The sequence below is a fragment of the Lonchura striata genome, chromosome 2 (assembly GCF_046129695.1).
Source record: "Lonchura striata isolate bLonStr1 chromosome 2, bLonStr1.mat, whole genome shotgun sequence".
Taxonomy (NCBI): Eukaryota; Metazoa; Chordata; class Aves; order Passeriformes; family Estrildidae; genus Lonchura; species Lonchura striata.
The window spans coordinates 104,220,935-104,236,779 of NC_134604.1; the positions used below are offsets into that span (position 1 = coordinate 104,220,935).

Here is a 15,845-nt window from a genome sequence, read left to right on the forward strand (position 1 = left end):
TTTCAGCCTATCGATCTGTGATGATTACAATTTTCATGTTCTAACTTGTTTGTGGCTATTTTATGGCCATTCAGTAGAAGTTTATTTGTTTTACTTCCCTGATGTTCTCTGCTATGCTTTTGAAAACAGTAATGACATCTCTGTTTTTGTTTTGCAACTAAGGCAGAGGCACACTTAGCTTTTTTTAAGAAGAATTGGTCTCTGCTGTATGAGTCTTCCTCTTAGCAGCTTTGTGTGCAGTCTTTTCTAGGTTAAATTAATCTTTGGAGTATGAAAATCTAGAAATTATGTAGTATTTCAGGTAGTATTTCTCCAGTGTCTTGTACACTGGGTCTGTATATTTGCTTGAATTAAATCTTCTGGTGCTTTCTTGAGCCACCTACATCCTGTTCATAGCTGTTCATATCATCAGCTTGTACTGAAGTAATGATAGAAAAACCTCCTGAGGTTTAAGAGAGTTTCTTTTCCTCCTGTCATTTCAGAGTCATGGGTTTATTCATATCTCAGGCTCATGCCACTTTTTTTACTCAATTTTCCTGGTTTCATTAATTTTTGACTGCTTAATCTCATTTGTAATATTAGACTTCAAGGTTAATAAATTCTCTCTGAAAAATAGTATGGTGGCTTCTGAATCCACGTAATTTACCACCTTCTGCTTTAATGGGAGAATGTTTCTTGGACCCTGACGGCTAAGTTCAATAAAATTAGTTTTCAGAGTAATTCTTAAGGAATTGTAAGAATTCTAGTAGGACTTCTTCTCTTGGAAAGTTAACCTTTCAGCATGGTGTATTTTTCTCTTTTTCTTAGCTGTTTGAAAATTATTCTATTATCTTCTTCAGTGAGCCAGTGATTTCAGTCTTGGTGTTGCAGCAGGAGTCAAGGCCAGATGAATTAAATCTCTTAATTTTCCTTTGACAACTGGTTCTCTTCAAAGCAATTGGCTATGTGGGTGTGGTAAACCTATGTATAATTCTGTCCCATTTTTCAGATTTCTTTTGGGAGGAAGATGTCTTTCTACAGTATCTGTAGAATTTGACAATAATTATCCATGGCTATTTGTGCCACCTTTTTATTTTATAGATACCAGTGTCCTCTATTTTCTTGTAATATATTTTACTGATGTGATACATTTCATGTCAAATTGTGTAGGATTAAATAATTTTCAAGTACAATTTTTGTGGTAGGTCTGAAATGGAAATCTAGTGAACTCCCCTTTATAACATGAAGCTAGTGTTTATTTTCCCTTGTTAAAAAAAAATAAATATTTTGTTTCCATGCCATCATTCACAAGCCATTTTGTCCTTGATCTGTGATCAGTGCCTTTATCAAAAATGGTGGCAAAATGTAAATGTAGGTTTTGTATGTCTTTGGTATTTTCAGTCTCCTATTTTTATGTGACTAAACCACTGCTGGAGTCTTGTTTTTATTTTGGTTTGGGGAGATTTTTTGCTTTGTTTTGGTCATTGTTTCTTGAAGCCCAAATTGCATGGACTTCGTTGTTTCTACCTCTTATTGCCATTTTTCCTGAATTTTTAAACACCAGTTCTTTTTTGTAGATTCTGTTTATTCCTGTTAGCAGCTTTAGTTGTTATTTATCTTAGAGTGTTCTTCTTTAAAAAGAAAAAAGTTTTGATGGCAAGAGATTGAAGATATAAATGTGTTTTCCACTGTAGTTTGAAGGAATTCATGTTTTATCTCATTCAGAACCTTGAGATTTTGCTACTAGTTCACTTGCATTTTCTGCTTTTGCCTCTTCAAAATACAGAATCTTAATTACAGAGCAGGCTTTGTTTGTTCAGCTATTCATACTGAAGACCCATACTATTTGTTGAAATGAAATCTAAAATAATAATTGTGAAATCAGTGGGAGTTCAAAAAAATACCAAAGCTGCTTCCTTTCCCTGCTAGAGGATCAATACCAAAGCCTGCTTTTTACAGATGGACTAAATTTTAAAATCCTCTGGCAATGCAGGTTCTACAGCTTTGCAAGTTGTACACACAGTTTCTTGTGGTGTTTGGTGTTTTCATTGTACTTACTGTAGAGAGTTGGTCTTGGTATTTGAGGTGAATTTTGCTTTCGAAGCTTATTCTGTGCACGATGGGTGATGGACTGTTCTCTTAGAGAGTTTTATGTATTTAAAACATGCAATGCTGTATTCTAAGTCTCTTTCAGCTGCTAACCTGTTTTGTGGAGGAACAGCAGGAGAGTTTTCCACTTCTCTATGTGTTTGGTTGTTGTTGGTTTTTTTTGGGTTTTTTTTAAGACCTCCAGTAGGTTGGGCCTACCACAGAGAAATACAGCAAAAGGATTAATTAATATGTTTTACAGACTCTTCTTCTGCTTATTTATACCAGTGTGGTGATTACAGCATTGTTCACTTATGTTTTATTTGTGATCTACTGTAATCATTAGATAGTTATTGTTCCTTCTTTTTCCTGTAAGAGTCAAGAATAAGCTGACTGGTCTATGTGATGTTTTCTTGTTTCAGTGACTGGTAAACTTAGCTGTCAATTATACCACTCAGGAATATTTGGATGATATTGTTATAGGTCTTTCGTCCTATTATTAATACTAGCGTTTCTCCTCCAAACCAACGTTTCCTTTCATCTGGAAGTTTAAGGTCTGTTATGATGATACAGTTTAATAGGTTAATATTGTGGTACAGTGCAAGGTTCTTAGTTGTCATACTACAAAAAGTGAAATTCTGAAAATTCTGGACTGTCTTTCTAAATTAGGAAGAGTTGCACAGTTACTATTAGTTTAAAAACCAGTTTTATTTTTAATGCCCAAACCCCTAATTTAAGATACCAGTAATACTAGAAGTGCTGCTTGTTCTCAGTTTTTTTTTAATCTGAAAAGGGAAGAAATGCTGTATTGTGAGTAGCAACATACTCAGCATGTTTTCGGCACCTTCTGATAGGTTTTGAAGCTGGGCTGTGGGTTTAATCAGACATTGCTACTTAGGTAAGCAAGCAGAACAGTAAAAAGAGGGGGAGTAGCAAAGCAGTAGCATTCTCTATAAATGAAAAAGGATAGGCCAACTATCGGTGATTTTGAACATTTGAGGTTCAAATACAGGAGTATGCTCACTTTGCCTTGACTTTAGAGTGGACACCAATGTATTTTTATGGCTATGTCATCAGGAGATCAAAATAGAGTGTAGTAATCTTTATCTCATTATTCCATTCAAACATTGGTATTGTTAAATATTCAAAGATATTACTGTTTTCATTTTGCTTCTACTACAGTAAAATGAAAACCTCAGAAAGAGAAATGGAGGCCCCATAAAGTCACTACAACTATTGTGCCTTGCACAGATGTCTCCAGTGCAGTTTCCTGACATAATCTGACATCAAACAGAAGATAAGGATGTTGCAATCTATTTATTCAGAATGCATTAGTATCACTGAGCCTGTTTCTGGTGCTGTAGAAATCTTTTTGTAGAAATAGGATCCTGGTCATAGGATTTTTGTCTGTTCATACTGTAGAAAGGGCCTGGTAGGTACTGCCCTTTGACTGTCCCATTTCTCTGAGAGGGAAGGTCACAAATGTTGTTTGCAAGACTTTTAAGTATTTCAGAGACAGAAAGTGCTTTGCAGAATATATTTAACAACCCATGGAGGTTTGATTCTGAAAAGTCTCAGCATATTCTCTTAATGGATAACCAGAAAAAAATGAGGATGGGAGGAAGATAACTTTGGGAAAAACAGTTAAATATTCCTGTATGGTAGGGAGACCTACATCTTTGAAGTATATGCCACTTTGTGGAAATAGAATGTAATTGTTTTGATCATATACTTACAGGCTGTGGTTTTGTAAAACCAAATGCATATTCAAAGGATGTTTTCATGCTTTTATTACAGCTTCTTGTGTGCACCTCACTCCACCCTTCCATGCAAACATCAAAAATCCCTAGTTTACTTTATGGATGAATAAACTGAAAAATTATATTGGGAAAAAAGAGACTCTTCTGGGCTGTTAGGCCTAGATGTAAAAAAAAAAAAAAAATCAGTTCTGAATATTTGTGTGAATCCTGTCAGTTCAGTGGTGAGTGTTTTTCCTCAGTGTGTTCATAACTTGGTATGTCAAGTGGCAGATTGAAGTGACTTTTTTTTTAATGGAAGACTTTTTGTAAATCAGAACAATTTGCCACATTTTTCTCAATATACAGACAGAAGACTACAGTAAAGTGCTTGTTGCAATAGTTAAGAAAGGGATACAGTTTTCTACATGTACGTTCCAGTGGACCATAAGGAGAGATTGTATCAATTACCTATGTGTATCTCTGTGTGTGTGCATTTATTTGTAAGATGGCAGCAGCTGAAACCTGGCCTGTCTCTTTTCAGAAGGAGCAGTTCAATAAACAAAACATTTCTGATGGCATCACATCTCCAGGCACCATCACTAAGGCTTCAGTTCACTGTTGTAATCTCCACATCCCACCAAATAAAAGCTCCTCTGCACATTTGCTGTCAAGTACTTTGTCTTCCAATCATGTTGTTTTGAAGAGACTGTAAAATAATAATTTTCAAGAATTTAATCTGAGTCTTTCTTCAAAAGCACTTGTTCATTTTTCCTTAATGTGTTGTTTTGAAGAGAAAGACTTGTGAATTTTTTTTTTTTTTTTTTTTTTTGAGTCACTATTTCTTTAGTGTTTTTAAATCTAACTTTTTTGGAAAGCAAAACTTACCAAAAATTATTTGCAATGGTGTTTAGCCTTTTGATGTAATATATGGCCAGTTAGATCATCTTTAAATCTTAGGTTATCCTCCCCTAATGATGCCTTTTTTATTGGTTTTTATGATCATTTTTACAATCTTATGTGTAATGTTTTCTCCATTCTGTTTCTGTTCATGTTGTCATGTTAAACCTGCAAAATCTAAATAAACCCCATTAACACTGTACATTTCTATAACCCTTTCTCTGAGCATAAAATACAATGGGTTGGTACACCTCTCTTGGAGTTGTTTTCTCTGCTTGTGAAGGAAATAGAAATAATGAGTTAAAACAGTTATATCTACAATGTAGAAAATCTGTGGCATGAGAGAAGTGCATTTACTGTGGTTCAGATACTAAAAAAGGGTTTTGATGTTTTGATTAGTGAAGACTTTTTTTCTTTTGCACATTGTATTGATGTTGCAGATGGGATGAAGTAGTGCCTTAGCTAATTTCTGACTCCTCATAAGCTGGAATGGTTATTGGACCATGTTTTTTTTTTTTTTTTGTGGAAAAGAATATAAATGTCTTCTCATTTGCACTTCAGGATTTTTTCCTTACTGAAGTATGAATAGGTACAGGTCAGCTTGCCATCTCTAACCAGTGGTGTCATCTCTCTGGTGTCATCTGCCTCTTCCTTTATCAGTTCTCTTGTGAGTTTTTCTAAACAGAAAATATTTCTAAAATAGCTTTTTCTTCAGTTTCTTTTCTGTCTAAAACACTGACATTTTTATGATAGACACCTCTGTCTTTCTGGTTTCATCTCCTTACTGTTTTTTTGGGGGGGCTTGGTGTTTTGGTTTTTTTGGGGTTGGTTTTTTTTGTTTGTTTGTTTGGGTTTTTTTAATGGGGGTCAGTTCTGCTGTTATTCACTGCAATCAGAAATGACAGCATTTTTTCTCACAGCAGTTTGCTCTTTTCTGTAAAGTGCAAGACTGGCATGTTTCTCCTTTTAGAAGACCCAAAAGTTTTATGGATCTGATGGTGCTAAAAAAAAGTTATAAATTCACATGTTTTAGATACCAGAATTCTGACATCAGTGCTACTTCTAAAAAATTATTTTAGTATAAATTGGAAATATAAATGTAAACAATTTAACTCTGTAAAGTGCATTTAGTATATGTCTGCCTAGACATCAGAAAGATAATGTAAAGCTAAGGCTTAAAGAGATTTTTTTAAAAGATACAATTATCTGTATGATTTTTAAGTCTCATAAGAAATGTATTTTAGAACTTGCCAGTGATGGCTTATAATCACTTTGATATTTTGAGGAAAATGGTAGCTTTAAACAGATGATACAGAATTTATTTTTAAAAATGTATTGTGCTTATACAGTTGATGGCTTTTATTTCCATAATGTTTTTTACTACATAATTATACATCTTAATTACGTAATTACCGTCATAATTATTATGTAATTACATGTAGTTCCACTAATTACAAAATCAGGAAGTGTAATTATCTACTAAAAACTTTCTGAAATCTTATTTGTTCACTAGAGATTATTTAAAAGACCAGTGACCTACTGAAGATGGTGTGCAGTGTTGTACTTCACACCAGCACTCTTTTTTCCCCCCTTTCACATGGGCAGTACAGTTTGGCAGGGCTGTGGAAGGGCTTCTTGTCTTTAATTATGACTTGCCTTGATATGAGGTTGGAGAAGTCAACTCTGCTGCCTGCAAATGTAGAGCTTCTTCATTTTTGCTGTTGATACCTCCTGTCCTTAAATGTAAAGACTGTAGCTGAACAGCCAGGAGGTTGCATGGTTTGAGTGAACACCTTTGTGACTTTGTATTCTGGTTGAGGGTGTCTGCTTCAGGTGTTTGGTGTTAGGTGTAAAGATACTTGAGAAAGTTTGTTAATGGCTATGAATATATGGAGTGAAAGCTTGACTCCACAGAAGATAAAGGGAATGCAGTTGATTTCTCATGTCCGGAGATTTCTTTATTGCATAAAACTGGTTTTGAAAAAAAATTGTTTTCCTGTATTGATATGCACTTATGTGTATATGTTGTATTATTACTAACTATTGCACATTCTTGATTATAAATTTGTCTAATCATGCAGTTTGAAATAAAAAATAGTTTACTGCATGTTATAGAAGAGTAAAATTAATATTCAGGACAATCAATGGTTCTTTTGTCTTGGTGTTGTAGTAAAAGAAGATAGTTACTATATTTTCTATATGCTAAATAAATCATGAGATACCTTTAGTAGTTTGAATGAAAAGAGTACTGTCAGGTGTTAGATTTGGTGGTCTTTTTTTGTTTTCTAACCCTGTGATGTATCAAAATGGCATCAGAGATACAAGGCTTTTTCTCACATGGATTATGACAGCAAGCATTTATTTATTTATGTCACAGTATTAAAATCACCAAGAAGTACAGTTTCAGTGACAGAAAGCAGAATTAATATGAAAGGGATAATTTTTAAAAAGCAATCACTAGTTGTGATACTCACAAAAAGGAAGAAAATGGTAAGCTATGTCAGAAGGGAAGTGGTGAAAAAGAAACATGAAGAAAGTGGGGCACTGAAATACTAAAATTTCCTTGGAACACCCCAAGACTTAATACTGTGTTGCACATGTATCAGAGTGTAATTTTTCTCTGCTTGTTACATAAGGCAACTGTTTTATTGAATACTTGCCAAAAGCTATTCTTAGCTCCCAAACTTGGCCTGGGTTTGCAGTTGATGTGAATATGTCGTCTTCTTATGTTAAACGTAATTACCTCAACTCACATCTCCTACGTATGCGAGTCCTAAAGAGAAATTGTCTCCAAACCTGTTTAAATTATATGGACAGTTAAAAGAAACATGTGGAGTCATTATTTTTGAAAACAGGAGCCTCATTTAATCTCCAAGATTTAAATTATTGCTGCAAATAAAATTACGTTAATTATTATACTCACTGAAGTATAATAACTGCACAGGAGACATTTATTTTGAAATATCTTTCTATATCCTCAACAAACAAAGGATTTCTATCAAATACATTATGAAAATACAGTTATGCTCTCTTCTCTAAGAAATGGATGGAGATAATATTTTCTTTTCATTAGAGACTAGTAAGCCATGTAGAGAATAGCATAATGGAAAATTTTTGTTTTATTCCATAAGGGACACAAAAATAGTGCATGATATATGTATAAAAATGCAGCACAAGACAAAGAAGTGTCTAAACACAGCTTAAATTTGGTTTATTTAAATAAAAAAAAAAATACTGCCTTCCATAAAGGAGTATTACATTTTTGCCATCTCTACATTAGAAAATTGTGGTGGTATCAACCAATCCTAATTTATGTATTTCTGGAAGAGCGGGGGCAATTGAACACTTGAAGCCACGGGTGTAGCTGTCTTGAAAATATGGAATGCATGAGAGAGTGTTTGGAGTACATATCCAGAAAAGAAATACCTCTCTGTCTTGTGGTAGAGCCTCCACTTGCAGTTTTCATGTCCCTCTGTAGGCAAAGCCACAGTCGTAGTTATTTTGATGTTGATCTCATTCTGACAATCCAACTATCGAATTTCGTGTTTAGTCTAATCTGATTGTCTTTTGAGAACAGATTAGTCATCTGTGACAGGCCAAAACGTGGTTCAGCCTTTAAAAACAAAAAATTACAGAAGGATGTTCTTGTCCTGGCTTGTCCCTGTTCCAGGAGGGGACGGAGATGGATGCAAGGGGCAGCTGGTCAGGTTAGGGAGCTCTTTGGTTTTATCTGGAAGAAATAGGTTTGGAAGAAGTTGATTTAATCCTGCAAGGACTACAACTGTTAAATGCATATCAAAATGTTTTCCTATCTTATATTATTTAACTCAGAATATAATAATGTAATTGTTTTGACATGAAAACGTTATGTACTGTGGTATTTCCATTTATCTTTAAATAGACATTTTTCACTTTGTGAGAGAGGCATGCAGTAAGACAAAACAAAAAATGAATAAAAAGAAATGAGTGACAGCCTAAGCTAGTTTATTTATATTATAAAAACAAATAATATTTGACATTAATAGAATTCTACAGACTTGTAATTAAAATATTTAGCTAGTTATGGTATTGTTTTTTATTTCTAATGTGATAATATATGTTCTATAACAGTAGCACATTTGTCAGATTAATATTTTAATTTGAGATTTTGTTAGGCATGGCGGAAGGCAAAAAAGCATTAAAAGGACTTTTTCTTTTTTTTTTTTTTTTTTTGATAGAGCTGAACCTGTAGTTTAAAATGTACTCAATAAAAAATAGTGATGAGTGAGGAAAACCAATGTAGTTAACATACTTAGAGCATTAACTGCCATGTTTTTGAAGAGTAATGGTAAGCAATAATAACAAGGAACATGATATGGAATATTTCATACTTTAGATTTTGTATTGTACAGGAATTAATGGGTTTGAAATTGGTTATCATTAATGCAATGGCATGATAACATGAGACTAATTCAGTTATTTTGAGTATTACTTAATTTAGGAGATCTAAAGTGTAGCTTCTTGTTTGGAAACAAGTGCCATATGTTTTTTAAGCACTCTTGGAGATGGTGGCTCCACCATGTCCTTGGGCATCCCATTCCAGTGTTTAACCACTCTTTCAGGAAATACATTTTTCCTGACATTCAACCTGAACCTCCCATGGTGCAACTTGAGGCCAGTTCCCCTTGTGCTGTCACTGATTACCTGGGAGAAGAGGCCAACCCCAGCTGGCTGCACCCTCCTGTCAGAGATTTGTAGAGAAGTGATGAAGTCTGCCCTGAGCCTCCTTTTCTCCAGCTAAACACCCCCAGCTCCCTCAGCTGCTTCTGGTGAGGAATCACACACAAGATCCTTCACCAGCTTTGTTGCTCTGCTCGTGACACAGTCTAACAGAAAAGAGAAAGAAACAGGGGTGCTAATTTGAAGATTTAATTTCTGAAAGCCTGGATGCAAGTTTAAGACCACTATTTCTATACTTTCCATTTCTGTTCTCCAATGATTTATCAGCTGTTTCCCAGTTTAAGCTCTATATCAGGTACCACAATGATGGAAGCAGACATAAAGGTGACCTGGACACATTTAAAATCTTTTTCTGTTTTTCCAAAAAAAACAAGAACTCTGATAAAATTCATAAATTACAATGAAGTAAGTTCAAAGCCTTTCTGAACTTTTGAATACAGTCTGAAGACTTTGCTTCCTTCTAGTTTTATTGTTTTATTTCTGTTGTTCTGGCAAATTTTGAACAAGAGAAATATTCAGTCAGGAGCTTCTATTTAGACAAAACATGCATTTTATTTTAGTATTTAGTCTATTAACATATAAGCATTTCAATATTTTCTACCAAATACCAAAAAGTATAATTTTTATTCTGCTAAGGCATTTAACACTAATGACTTCTGATAGGTACATGTGTTCTCTGTCCTGCAAGTGACTACTAATGCTGCACTGACCCATAGGGGCAACAAATATGTTTTGTTTCAGCCTGAGCCTCCAGGACCCACTTTAGCCTGTGGTATCTGGGTTTTGGGGCAGCTCTGATGTGTCTGGTTGCTGCTCTCAATGCTTCTACATTTCCAGGCATCTCTTCTGCCCTAGCAAAAATCACTCTCCCAGTCTAAATCCTGGATTTGCTCAGCTCTTCCAGCATAGAATCATAGAATGGTTTGGGTTGGAAGGGACCTTAAGATCACCTAGCCCCAGCCTCACTGCCATGGGCAGGGAACTTTCCACTAGACCAGGTTGGCTACTCAGCCTGGCCTTGAGCACTTCCAGGGATGGAGCATCCACAGCTTCTCTGGGCAACCTGTGCCAGTGCCGCACAACCTCACAGCAAAGAATTTCTTCCTAATATCTAATCTAAACCTGCCCTCTGGGTTTGAACCTATTTTCCCTTGTCCTGTCACTATATGCTTTTGTAAATATTCTCTCTTCATCTTTCCTGTAAGTTCCCTTTAGTGCATTCTGGTTTTCCTTCTTCCAGTTCTCTTAATGGCTTTTTGGAGGGGAAACACAATCATTGAGATAGATTCTTGAGAAGTGATAGGCATGCTGGGTTTTCAGGAGCCCTCAGCTTCACACTTCTTTTACTTAAAGTAAGGTCTGTTCAGAGATCCTTTGGAAATAGCTTTCAGTTTCCTGCTACCACCAGCATCCATTGTCACCTGCTGCATGTTTTAGATCCGTGTCCTTCCAGGTATTGAGGTGCTGGTGCTTTACTGCCATGAAAGCCCTTGGCTGCTCTTGGGTCAGCATCCTTTACCAAAAACTAGATGTGAAGGGAAGGTGACAGTACACTCAGACTTTGCAGAAGTTTCATGAGGATAAAAGAGAGAAGAGTAAGATACAACCACAGATTGCCACAGTATAGGGTAATCCTTATCCCTAATACTACACGGTAAAGCTTTACACTACACATTCATATGTCAGGATGCCTTGCAGTTACTTGTCCATGTGCCTGTACCCTTGACTGTAGAAACAATACTTGTGATTCAGCATTATGCTTCAAAAATTCCGTCTCACTTTGAGGGGATTTGAGTTGTTGAGGATTTTTTGTAATGTAGCGATTATAAAGTCAACTCTTTCATGGGGAAGGAAAGGGCTTCATTTGGTTATTTAGGTTATTCATTTGGTCTTTGATTCTTACGAGATAGTCAGTTGTCCCTTCCAAATCCATGGCACTGTGTTAGTATTGTGATTAAGGGCCCAAAAAAATCTTAATACTAAGGTAACATTTTATTAGGTTGCCACAGGAGTTTTTGTGGAATTTTTTGTTAAAGAGATTGTATTTTGTAAAGGAAATGAGAAATGCTTGCTTTGAACTACGTGAGAAAAGAGCATTAGTGCAAAAGAAGAAAAAGACATCAAGGAACAGAACAGATGTATGAAGTGAATTTGACAAAGAATAATCCCAAAATTCTCAGTATAGAAAATGCAGGGGAGAGCTCTGAGGATCAGGTATGTTGAAGGTTTTTAAAGAGGCAACAGTAAATGAAATAATTTGCAGTACAGCTAGACTTTGAAATAGGTCACTGCAAAATGTAGCCTTTATTTTCATGGGTTGTTTGAATCCAGTGTGGTTACAGTTAGGTCCTGTGTTTCCAGTAGGAGCTCTCTAAATTGGATTTCATTACACTTGTTATCCTGTGAGAAGTTTTCTCAATTAGAGAATTGTTAAATAAGATCTCTCTGTACATATTACTGAAAACTTTTGCACAGTCATGGGCACAGTCTTAAACTGGCATTAGTCATCTCTAAAAGAATTTTAGACTTGGGTTGGCTTGAAAATATAATTTTGTATCATCTTGTTCTTGATGTGTATAGTGAGGACTCTGGAAAAGTATGTCAAAGAAGGGGTTTTTATTGTCCTCTAAACATAAAATGTGATCTGGGAGGAAATCTCTCTTTGCAGAAATCAGCACTTTTACAGATGGAGTACATCCTTCTTGGGAAGTTTCTTCAACACTTGCAAGCTGATGTTTTTGAAATGTCTGGAGTAGGCCAGTATTTCTGTTGAATAGCACATTTTTGAAGGCCATTATTATGATAAACCATGTTCTTAGCATAATTCAAGTTGTTATATATACTTTGATTTTAAAAATTGAGTTCTTTTCAAACTGGGAGCTACAAACACCACTCAAGAAAAAAAGTACTGTTGAACTTACACATAAATTTTTGCATTTAAAATTTTCCAGCAACATGGGTACTTTGTGTCCTCAAGTGTGCCTAGCTAAGAGAGGCCCAAGGAATGCCTGAAGAGCAAACAAACATTCCATTATAAAGCAGAGCTCTACAGAGCAATATATCCCAGTTATAAATATAATATAAACTACCCCAGTGACAGGCCTTTTATGTAGTTAGAAGCCACCCTTATCTTTCAACTAATAGACATTGCCTTTAATAAAAGATGCTGGACCCAGCACTCCAGATGTTTCTCTCAGGGACAGGTCACCTCCCTGCACCTGCTGGTGATGCTCTGGCTGATGGAGCCCTGGGTGCTGTTGCCTTCTTCCTGCAAGTGCCTTTTGCTGGTTTGTGTTCAGTTTGCTGTGTACACTGTCCTTACCTTGTTAGGTAGGTAGCTGAGTCTGTAAATACTGTGTGAGATGGGGCTTTGCTGTTCTAGGTAAAGCAAAGTAGGCATTCCACACCAAATATCACCAGTGGAAAATATTCTCTGCAAAGGAGTGGACTTCATTACCGCTGTAAGATCTCAAAGTTCACATATTTGTATGTGATTTTATCAGGCTGTGGTCCTTTATATTCTGGGGAGAATTAGGCAGTTCTAGGACATGGCTCAGCTGATCTCATCTGTACTAGGATGGTGGATCACACATGAGAAATGCCTCCTTGTTTTGCTGGTTATAAAGGAGGTCCAGGGTGGTGACTACTTCAGATCTACACACAGTATTATTGGAAAAATTGTATCAAGAACATATTACCATGTGAAATGCCAAATGTGAAAAGCTGATGTGTACAACACTCCAATCACCTCAAGGTTTTTCACCAAAGAATAAAAAAGTAACATGAAAGTAGTTTTCTTTATCCTTCTCCAGTTAACAACCTCTGTTGGCTAAAGCAAAGTGAGAAAAGTGTGTTCTGAAATAAACCATTTCTACATCCTAGAATAACCTATTTTTGAACTTTGCATAGCTAATTGTATAGACTCTGGGGAAAGCATCTCGTCATGAGGAGGCAAAACTCTGTAACTTCCATCACTCCTGTAGAAAAGCCTGTCTTGTGGTCTGCAAGCCAGCTGGTTAAAAATCACTTTCAGAATGGAGTTCTGGCTTCTGTCACAGGAGCAGGCTGTTGTTTTTTGGTTATTTGTGGGGAAGCAGAGGTTGTAGTTCCACATTGGTACTGTTTTTTGAAGGGACAAATCTAAGGTGAAGCTTCTTGTATTGGGTCATTTGGAAATTAATTTGCAGTCTTCAAGGTGAACAGTTGTTATCTATTAATAGCTATTTTTTACCCACAGAAGATTCTGGCAGTTAAAAGCCAGCTCCATCAACCTCTGCTTTTTCATATTCAGTAAATACAGGGATTTTGATAACTCCAGACAAAGTTATCATGGGGAGGAGTTTAATATTCTACAGATCATAGCACATAATCTTTCTTCCTTCTGCTTGAATGTCAAGCATGAAAAAGGAAAATATACATTTACAAAGTTGACTTTAGAAGGGCCTTTAAAATATATTTTCTTGTAGCAGAGCAGCCTCAGATAATCCATTATTTTACTTGTAGACCCTCTTTAGGAGGGCAGAAGACAAAAGGCACTCACAGATTTGTAAGTGTATCAAGTTAGTACACTGAGATCAAAGGCTATCTCTGCCTGAGGGACTCTGCACATTCTCTTCCAGATCAGCTGCAACATCAGGGACAAAAAAAATCTACTAAGCATTTTGTTTGCTGTGTGTTCAGTCTCCTGTCATCTGCTAATGCAGTCTGTGTCAGAAAGTACTTAATGTTGTGGTACCTGAGTAACCTGCTTCCTTGTTTCACGTCCATTGTTCTGCTGAATGCATGTCTCCTGTATTCCCTGTTCAGGACTGCTGACTTTGCAAGCAGGAGATGATCAGCAGAAATGCTTCCCTGGGTGGGGGGATGGAGAGGGGAAGAAAACAAATGTATTGGCATCCTGGTAGTGGAGCTGGTTGCTTCAGTGGGACAGAGGATATAGTTGTGTCCTTGATGTATTAGTGGCAGCTGAGCCTGTGATCTCACTGTTTCAGAATGGCTCATCTCATGTGCTCTTGAAGGGCAGGATAGAGGGTAAAAGACTCTAGTAGATCATGTGGGTGGTGGTCTTTGAAAAATAAAAAAATTTGATCACTGTATCAGAATAGCTGCAGGTATGTATTTCATTCACTTTAGTGTCTTGTGAAGAACTGGGAGGAATTGGGACGAGTGCACAGGGAGAAACAGGAAAAATCATTTTAAAAAATTAAAATGTTTTGTGTTCATTTTCTTTTTACGTTGGCCAATGTGTTAAAACAGAGTAATGCATTTCTTGAAGTTACTGTACACTAGGTTAGAGCAGGAGTGATGTTCCCAAGTGCCAAACCGTGATGATTCTTCATTTTCTCCACTGCTTTTCCCCCCGGCATTGCAAGGTAAAGGTGGCAGGGTTTGTCTCCTTCACTTTGTGAAAAGATTGCTTTTCAGAAGTCAGCCCAAGTTGCTTTCCTGAAGAGGGTATAAGCTTCACCAGCAGTGGAACTTGAGTTATTTAGTGCCTTTCCATGTGAATGACTAATTATTTCTCCTTCATCTTTGATAAAGTCTAATTAAATTATGGACCAATAAATTAAGTTTGCCAGAAATGGTTTAACTTTCCATGGTTTTTCTCATACCTGCTTACATGACCATAGCTGGAAGCGTTCCCCTGCACTTGGTATGCAGCACCATGACAAGAGACAGTATTTCAACTCTGGTCACTCTCTGTTGTGTGACAGAGGAAAGATGTTCCTCATTCAGCATGTGCTGAGATGGTTCTTGCCCATCCCTTGCACTGGTAGCTTACAGAGTTTGTAAACCAGCATCTGTAACCATCAGGGGGTTGGATGTTCCTGGTCCCAGAATGTAGTGCTGCTGAACATCAGATGACCTTAGCAGCAATGACTCACTAAGTGAGCTGTTTTCTGAGGAAGTTTGACTCTGTAATGCTCAGCAGGACTAGTCTGACAAAAAAAAAAAAAAAAAAAAAAAAAAAAAAAAAAAAAAAAAATTTAACAAGGAAGGGAAATTTATTTTTCTTAATTTCTATAAAGCACATAGGTTTCTTCAGAAGGAACGGTATGCTGCCAGTTTCTTCCATTTTAATGCACAGACAGATGCTGTTTACCTCTAGATGTATCTATAGATAAGGGTGTCCCCTGCAAGAAACTACTGCATAATTTTATTATGTTCTTCTAGAGAATGATGAAAGATTCCTCTGCACACAGAAAAAAAATCCTGTGTTGGGCAGCCATCCCAGAAATGTATCCAAGCAGCTGTGATCTGTGGGATTTTTTTCTGGAATTATGTATATCACCAAGAATCATACATTTGTTTGCTCCTTACAGTCTGATAAGCATTTACTTAAGGGTGAGCAGCGTTTCATTAAATGGGAGGTGTTTCAGGTTCCCTTTTAAATAGAAAGGAGATACACTTTCATCTTTTTTT

At 36.3% G+C, this 15,845-nt stretch overlaps 1 protein-coding gene across 1 annotated transcript in view; it reads left to right on the forward strand.

Moving 5' to 3' along the window:
- The window catches only part of POLA1 (DNA polymerase alpha 1, catalytic subunit), a 181,863-nt gene that overhangs the window by 141,822 nt on the left and 24,196 nt on the right, over nucleotides 1–15,845 (forward strand).